Genomic DNA, 8,480 nt, shown 5'->3' with positions numbered 1-8,480 from the left:
TCCTCCCTTTGACCAGGGAGGCTTGAATTGGTTTTAGGTTGTTTTTGTGGTTATTTTTGTGGGTTTTGTGGTTATTTTTGTGGTTGTTTTAGTGGTTGTTTTCTTAACAGCCAGAGGGATCCAAAGGACTGCCAGGGGTGGAAGGGACAGGTGGCATTTCTGCTTCATTCTTTACCAGAGAATAAATCTCCTCACAATCATTTATCACAATTATTTTTTAATTTCTCTTAGTGAAATCCAGGTCCCAAAAGAGGCAGAGGAAGAGCAGGCCTGAGAACCCACGCTAGGCCTCAATATCCTAAAAATTCTCTACAAACTACCCTGATACACCTCTTTTATTTTATTTTTCACACTGATAAAGAATAAAGTCTTAAATCTGAGGCCAAACTCCGGCCCTGCCAGGAGTTGGCACAGAAATTGCTCTGTCTGAGGGGAGATCCAGGTTCTTGCGGCTCCACAGTTGTCCCATCAAATTCCCTCCAGCATCCCTGCCACTCATCTGCCACCTAAAATCATCTTTCCAGCTGAATTCCAGCTCTTGGAAGGGTTTTGGGATCTCTCCAGCATTCTGCAGGGGATCCACATCAAGAGGAACCCTGACCCTGCGAAACCTCACAATTAAGCCTTAATTCCTTCGCTTTTTCCACACTTTTTGGGGATGAAGTGCAACGTGCAAGGAAAATTTGGGAGGAATTAGCTGCGTGGTCTTCGCTTAAAGTTCAGGCTGGAAAAAATCAAAAGGCATTTGTTCCAAGATTGGATTATGTGTAGGATATCTCCAGCTATAATGAGCTCAGGTTTGCTGGCAGCGTTAGAAACAACTCGCGCCTCTCTCTCTCTCTCCTGCCGTGTGTGTTTTTCTCCCTCAGAGCATATTTCTTTCGACTTGATCAGCTCATCTCTCGCAGATGATAAAATTATCTGCAAAGATTTGTATCTGATGTTGTGCCATAAATCATATTTAGTCGTAGGATTAACATTTGCGAGCGTGGAATATTTATGGAAGCGGGGAGGAAAAAAAGAAGGGAAAAGGCAGGTGGGGGGCTGGCGGTTTCTGGGGATTTACGTAAGGGAGAGTTGGGATTCAGGATGGATCTGGCAGGGTTTGGAAATCTGTTTGTACGAGGTGTGGATGTGCTGAGCTCTGGTGAGCAGCGGTGGAGCTGCTTTGTTTATCTCGGGGAGGTTGGGAGATAAAGATCGCGGGGAATCGTGACCTTGGGTGAGCAGCTTTGTCCTGGAAGGGATAAACAGATGTTCCAGCTGTGCTGACACCGAGCAATAACCCTGTTTTCCACCACCCCTGCTGCCAGCTGGGGCTGCCTTTGACATTCCAGGCTGGTCTGAGCCTCTGGAAATGGTCAGGATAAAAGGGGAAAGTTTTTGGAAGCTGCTGGTTTAACAAATCCCTTGGTTTGTTGTTCAGGGCTGGGTTGTCCAAAATGGTTGGAATTGAGCCCAGTTGGAAAATCTGGGGAAAACTGGGGAGAGGGAGGGAGGGAGGGAGGGAGGGAGGGAGGGAGGGAGGGAAGGAGGGAAGGAGGGAAGGAGGGAAGGAGGGAAGGAGGGAAGGAGGGAAGGAGGGAAGGAGGGAAGGAGGGAAGGAGGGAAGGAGGGATGGACAGCAGCTCCTTGTGCTCCAGCTCCAGCACTGCCAGGTGGGAGATCTATCCAGGAGTGAAGAACCACAGCAAGGATCATGGAATCCTGGAGTGGTTTGGGTTGGGAGAGACCTTAAAATCATCCCATTCCACCCCTCCCATGGCAGGGACAATTCCCACTATACCAGGGTGCTCCAACCTGACCTTGGATACTTCCAGGGATCCAGAGGCAGCCACAGCTTCTCTGGGAATTCCATCCCAGCCCCTCCCCACCCTCATTCCATCCCAATATCCCATCCAACCCTGCCCTCTGGCAGTGTCAAACCACTGCCCATAAAAAAGTCCCTCTCCCTCCTTTTTTCCAACACCTTGAGGTCCTGGAAGAGACTCTAAGATCTCCCTGGAGCATCTCCTCCTCCAGGCTGAACACCCACAGCTCTCCCAGCCTGGCAGAGCTGCTCCAGAGGGACCTGAAGTGCTGCAGGGAGCTGGGAACCCTCAGGGGTTCCTCCGGGGGGTGTGGAGGCTGCTTTGGGATTTCTGGCAGTGCCACACGAGGCTCAGATCTTTATTCCATTCCTCCCGCAGGTCCCTCACCACATGAAGACTTTACCCTACTACAGCTACGACCAGCCCGTCATCGGCTACTGCCAGGCCCACAAGCCCCTCCACGTCAACAAGGGCTACGAGACGATGTCCCGAGAGCCGGCAGAACCCTCCGGCCTGGACCTGGGCCGGGACCACAGCTTCATCGCCACCATCGCGCGCTCCGCCGCCCCCGCCATCTACATCGAGAGAATACCCAACTAGCGCGGGGTCACCTCCGCGGGGACAGCTCTGGGAGGGACATTTTGGCCAGGGAGAGGCGCTGGAAACGCCACTGTTCCGGCGGGAAACGCCACCGTTCCGGCTGGAAACACTAACGTTCTGGCGGGAAACACTACCGTTCCGGCGGGAAACGCCACCGTTCCTGCAAGAAGCGCCACCGTTCTGGTGGGAAACGCCACCATTCTGGCTGGAAACGCTACCGTTTCGGCTGGAAACGCTACCATTCTGGCAGGAAACGCCACCGTTCTGGCGGGAAACGCCACCGTTCTGGCGGGAAACGCCACCGTTCCGGCGGGAAACGCTACTGTTCCAGCGGGAAATGCTCCAAGGGCGCGGGGATGGCGCGCGGAGAACTTCAGGATTTTTCTTTGCTTTAAACTTTCCGAGCGATTCCTCAGTGTAAATATTAAAGAGGGAGATTGCGGAGTTCTTATTAAAAAGAACGACGGCGGCGACAAAATAGATTTCACTCTAGCTACATAAAGGGATGGATTAAGAGTTTTGTTTGTATATTTGATTTTTCTACATTGCACGGTTCCAGGGAAGGAGAACCACAGGTAAAAATAAACGGGGTGGGGAGGGCGAGGCTCTGGGGGGGGTCAGCCATGTTCCCTAATTAAGTGTTAATTACAAAGATCCGTTGACTATTTTTGTTCTTTTTTCAGCCAACAAAAGATAGCTCTATATTTTCCTTTTCCTTTCAGGGGTCGGTTTTTTCGATTGGGGTTTTTTTTGGGGGGGAGTGGGTTGTTTTTTAAAGTGGTCGAACATTAATATTTCAACTTTCAGACATGGGCATTAAAGCTTATGTTGAACCAAAAGGACTTTGGCAATTGATGCAGCAGAAACAAAAAAAACTCGGGTGCATGTACATTTAGACACAGGCTGTACACTACGGAGGGGGCTTTTGATTTTTTATCTTCATTGTGCTTCATTGTTGACACTCTTAATTCCTTCTCGGGTTCTAAAAAAAAAACAAAAAAAAATGGGGGAAATACTGCAACGGAGTCACGACTCAGATTTCCAGTCCAGTGGTGCTTGTTAAGTAAAATTCACGGACGTTTGGGAAGCTAAAATGGAAGTGAAGTGCTTGAAACGGATCAGAAGGAAAATCTTTTAAAGAGCATTTAGTGCAACTCACTGGCTGACACAATTTCTAAAACCACAGCAGAATGTGTAAAGTTGTTTTTCGGTTTGGGTTTTGGTTTTGGTTTGGTTTTTTTTGGTTTTGTTTTTTTTTTAATTAATTATTATGATCAGTTAGTTTTTGTGTAGTTTTTATCAATAAAACAACAACAAACAAACAAACAACAACAAAAAAAAAAAGTGGTGGAAAAAAAAATAAACATATTATTTTGTGGTTGGGACACCACAGCCAAGCTAGTGTTTGAATGATTTCTCTGGGTGTGTGACATGGGGACGCCGTGGAGAGAGGGGACAATGCTGGGTCCTGTTTTTCCCCTCTTGGAGGGAAATCAGGGGATTGTTCTGAATTTTAAACACCTGAGTCTGGAGAAGCTCAATTTATTTGGTTTTTCTGGAAAAAGGAGGTGGGTTTGGGGCCTGGGGGAGGGGAAGAGAGGGAAAAAAAATATATTTTTTTAACTAGAAGTTGGTTTTTTATCAGAAGGGAAATTTTTCATCTGCAAACCTGAGCTGGAGCTAAACCAACTCAGATTAGAACACAAGGGATGAGGTTTTATCCGGAGGGGGAATAACACAACAATAAAGTTTGGGACAGAATGAATTTGGTGATTATTCCAAGTATTTCTTTTGGAGTGTATAATGAGAAATCCACTTGCCCACGAGGCTTCACGAATTCCTGCAAGCACCGAGTGCTGAATCATAGATACAATATTTTATCTATGTCTCTGTGACATTTTATCATTGTCCTCTGTGTTCCTCACCTGAAAAAACTGATTTATTTTCCCCTGGGAGGATGTGGATGGATGTGCTGGGCTTAGGCAGGGAAATGTGAACACAAAGTCAACATCATGCGTGGAAGTAACACATTCAGAATTAAACGTTGGGCAGGAAATGAGAAGAAAATGGAGTGAAAATCCAGGTGAGGAGTTTTCCAGCAGCTCCATCAGATCTCCCGAGATCTGTCAGCCTTGGCAGAGCCACAGATGGAGAGAAAAAGCTTCTCCAAACATGAGTTTCCTTCAAATGGAGTTTAAAATGTTGACCCCCAAGTTGAAAATGGAAGTTTTTCTGTTCATTCCTGGTGGCTCCAGGTCAGCAGGAGAACTTGGATTTGTTTATCCAATAAATCTCCAAAGGGGAACAGCATTCCCATACTGCTGAAAGGGGAAAATGGAATTATTTTTATTGTAAAAGGTCATTAAAATCAGTTGTATAATCCTGGTGTCATTTTTAATAGAGAAATTCTGTCTGCCAGGACCAGGGAAGGAGATGCCACCCAGAAATATTTATAATCTTGGTGTATTTTTTATTCCTTTTCCTGTTGGCAATGTGGATATTGGAGAACGGCTGTTTGTTTTTTAATTCCATTTATAATCATCTCAAATGCAACTTCCCCTCGTGCTCTGGGAAAAACTCCTGAAAGAGAAGGTAAAATTAAACAAACTCCCCTTTTTTTTCATCCCCTTGTTTCAAAATAACTTAATTTTAGCATTGATTTGGAGGATGTTTGGAACTGACATTAGAGCACAGATTTTCTTGGCAATTAGTGGGAATTGTAGGAACAAAATAAGCTCCTGTGGGCACAATCTCTGGGTGAGCTAATGTTTTTCTGCCTGAAATGTTGCTGAGTTTCTTCTATTTATATCCTGATGCCAGTTTGGGTAAGGACCCCATAACTGCTCTTTGTATCCTTAAAAATGAAGGAGAAAATGATCCAAAAATGAGTTGAAGGCATGAAGATAAACCTTCCTCAAGTGCTAAAGGTCCTGAGGAGCCAAAAATTTGTGTCCTGGATTGCTTTGGATCAAAACCTGATCAGAACAAAAGGGCTCCTGATTGAACAAAAATTGAAATTTTAACTCTGCTGCCCACAATTAAAGCCAAGAAAGTGATATAAAATTAGGTTTTCAGCCATAATGCCAAAAGCTGAGATGAATGTGAACCTTTTGGTATGAATTTTACCTTTGTTGTTTTGTTTTTAAAGTCTCAGTTCCTGGATTCATGTGATTCTGTTGCACCTTCAGCTTCCAACCATATCCCAACTCTCCTCAGGGAAAGTCCTTCCACTCCTCTCCACACAGCTCTGCTCAGGGAAGTTCTGCTCTGCAAGGAGAAACTCAACAAATCTCCAGGTGAGACCCAAAAAATCCAAATTTGATGGTGTTCCCAGGGATTTCTCTCCCAGCAAACAGCAAATTGGGTGTTAATGAAGGAACCTGATCACGGAATGGTGGCATCTTGGTGGCATCTTGGTGGTCACAGAGTTCCTGAGCTCCAAACAAAGCTGGCAATTTCATGCTCTGCAAGGAGAAACTCAACAGATCTCCAGGTAAGACCCAAAAAATTCAATTTTGATGGTGTTCCCAGGGATTCCTCTCACAGCAAACAGCAAATTGGGCATTAATGAAGGAACCTCGTTGTGGAATGGTGGCTTTGGTGGCATCTCGGTGGTCACAGAGCTCCTGGAGGAGCTGCTGAGCTCCAAACCAGATCTGTGAATTTCATGCTCTGCAAGGAGAAACTCAACACATCTCCAGGTAAGACCCAAAAAATCCAAATTTGATGGTGTTCCCAGGGATTTCTCTCCCAGCAAACAGCAAATTGGGCGTTAATGAAGGAACCTGATCACGGAATGGTGGCATCTTGGTGGCATCTTGGTGGTCACAGAGTTCCTGAGCTCCAAACAAAGCTGGCAATTTCATGCTCTGCAAGGAGAAACTCAACAAATCTCCAGGTAAGAGCCAAAAAATTCAATTTTGATGGTGTTCCCAGGGATTCTTCTCCCAGCAAATGGGGTGTTAATGAAGGGACCTCGTTACAAAATGGTAGCTTTGGTGGCATCTCGGTGGTCACAGAGCTCCTGAGGTCCAAACAAAGCCGTGAACTTCATGCTCTTCAAAAAAAACAACTGAGGGGTCTGAAGAACAGATTCTTGAAGATTTTGGGGAAAATCAGCTGCTGCTTTTCCCCCTCACTCATAAAAACCTCGCAAAGGCCAGTGGGGCACTGAAGTTCCCCTGTCCTGGGAATTCCAGGTGAATTCCTGATCCCAGCACTTCTCCCTCTCCAAGTCATTCCCAAGCCTGGCGATATTTTCCTGCGAGTTTTCCAAATCTTTTGGAATAAGCTGCCCTTTTCCATTCTGAAGATTGATAAACACAATTTCCTCCTGACTCCCCACTGGAAAAACTCCCTGAAGGAATTTGGCACGTTGGCCACAGCAAATCTTGTGCTTTTAGAGATATTTTCGAGCTGCGTGAAGATTTAAGGGTCTAATGCAGTGTGTGCTGGAAGTTATTAATTTTTAGGTGGTTTTGGCTCCTTTAAATGTCACTTGTCGCTTTTTTAAAGCTGTGGAAAGGGAAAGGAGGTTGAGTTCATCAGGCTGGAACTTTGCCTTGAATTTAGAAAAATAAATTACCTGTCTGGAATTAATGCCTTCCTCAAAACAGTGAGAGAAATAAAAAAGGCTCTGGCTGACTTGGAGTTTGGGCTTGTTGGAGGGCAGGAATTAAAATTTAAATTTAAATTAAATTAAACCTTTCCTTGCTCCCCAAAACAGGGGGAGTTTTGCCCATTTTGGGAATGGATTTCCCTGTTTTTCCCAAATGGGAAGAGCAGATTCCAAGGACACACATTCCCTCAGGGCAAGAGTGGGAAATGTTCTGATCCTCAGGGACTGTGCTCATCGCTGGGGAGATGAGATTTGAGTATTTTGATTTTTAAAAGTTTCATTATCGGTGGCGAATAAGAAAAAAACAACCTTTTTTGGGGGAGAAGCTGTGGCTTTCCTGGGAGATTTTGGGAATACATTCAATTTTTCCAATTCCTTCCTGGCTGTTAGTGGGACAGGGAGATTCCTGGGAGATTTTGGGAATACACTGAATTTTTCAGATTCCTTCCTGGCTCTTAGTGGGAGCTTTCCTGGGACACTTTGGGAATTCACTCAATTTTTCAGGTTCCTTCCTGGCATTCCTGGGAGACTTCAAGAATACAATCAATTTTTCCAACTCCTTCCTGGCTGTTAGCAGGACCTTTCCTGGGAAACTTCAGGAATACACTGAATTTTTCCAATTCCTTCCTGCCTGTTAGTGAGACTTTTCCTGGGAGATTTTAGGAATACACTGAATTTTTTGGGTTCCTTCCTGGTGGTTAGTGGGACCTTTCCTGGGAGACTTCAGGAATACATTCAATTTTTTGGGTTCCTTCCTGGCTCTTAGTGGGACCTTTCCTGGGACACTTCAGGAATTCACGCAATTTTTTGGGTTCCTTCCTGGCATTTCTGGGAGACTTCAGGAATTCACTCAATTTTTCCCATTGCTTCCTGGCTGTTAGTGGGACTTTTCCTGTGAGATTTTAGGAATACACTCAATTTTTCGGATAACTTCCTGGCTCTTAGTGGGACCTTTCCCAGGAAACTTCAGGAATACACTGAATTTTTCCAATTCCTTCCTGCCTGTTAGTGAGACTTTCCCTGGGAGATTTTGGGAATACACCAAATTTTTTGGGTTCCTTCCTGGTGGTTAGTGGGAGCTTTCCTGGGACACTTCAGGAATACAATCAATTTTTTGGGTTCCTTCCTGTCTGTTAGTGGGACTTTTCCTGGGAGATTTTGGGAATACACTGAATTTTTCAGATTCCTTCCTGGCTCTTAGTGGGACCTTTCCTGGGACACTTCGGGAATTCACTCAATTTTTCGGGTTCCTTCCTGGCATTTCTGGGAGACTTCAGGAATACACTGAATTTTTCCAATTCCTTCCTGCCTGTTAGTGAGACCTTTCCTGGGACATTTCAGGAATACAATTAATTTTTTGGGTTCCTTCCTGGCTGTTAGTGGGACTTTTCCTATGAGATTTTGGGAATACACTGAATTTTTCCAATACCTTCCTGGCTGTTAGTGGGACT

General features: G+C 45.2%; 1 long non-coding RNA gene across 1 annotated transcript; it reads left to right on the top strand.

Moving 5' to 3' along the window:
* The first annotated feature begins 1,604 nt into the window (after positions 1 to 1,604).
* On the top strand, positions 1,605 to 3,419 carry LOC146423226 (uncharacterized). Its single transcript, XR_014847618.1, has 2 exons — positions 1,605 to 1,658; positions 2,190 to 3,419. It is a non-coding gene; the product is annotated as an uncharacterized LOC146423226 (long non-coding RNA).
* The last annotated feature ends 5,061 nt before the right edge of the window (positions 3,420 to 8,480 follow it).

This window comes from Lichenostomus cassidix, unplaced genomic scaffold, assembly GCF_008360975.1.
Source record: "Lichenostomus cassidix isolate B80296 unplaced genomic scaffold, HeHo_3.0 HiC_scaffold_676, whole genome shotgun sequence".
Lineage (NCBI taxonomy): Eukaryota > Metazoa > Chordata > Aves > Passeriformes > Meliphagidae > Lichenostomus > Lichenostomus cassidix.
Note: the sequence above shows the minus strand (reverse complement) of the source record. Positions and strands in the feature narration are given on the sequence as shown.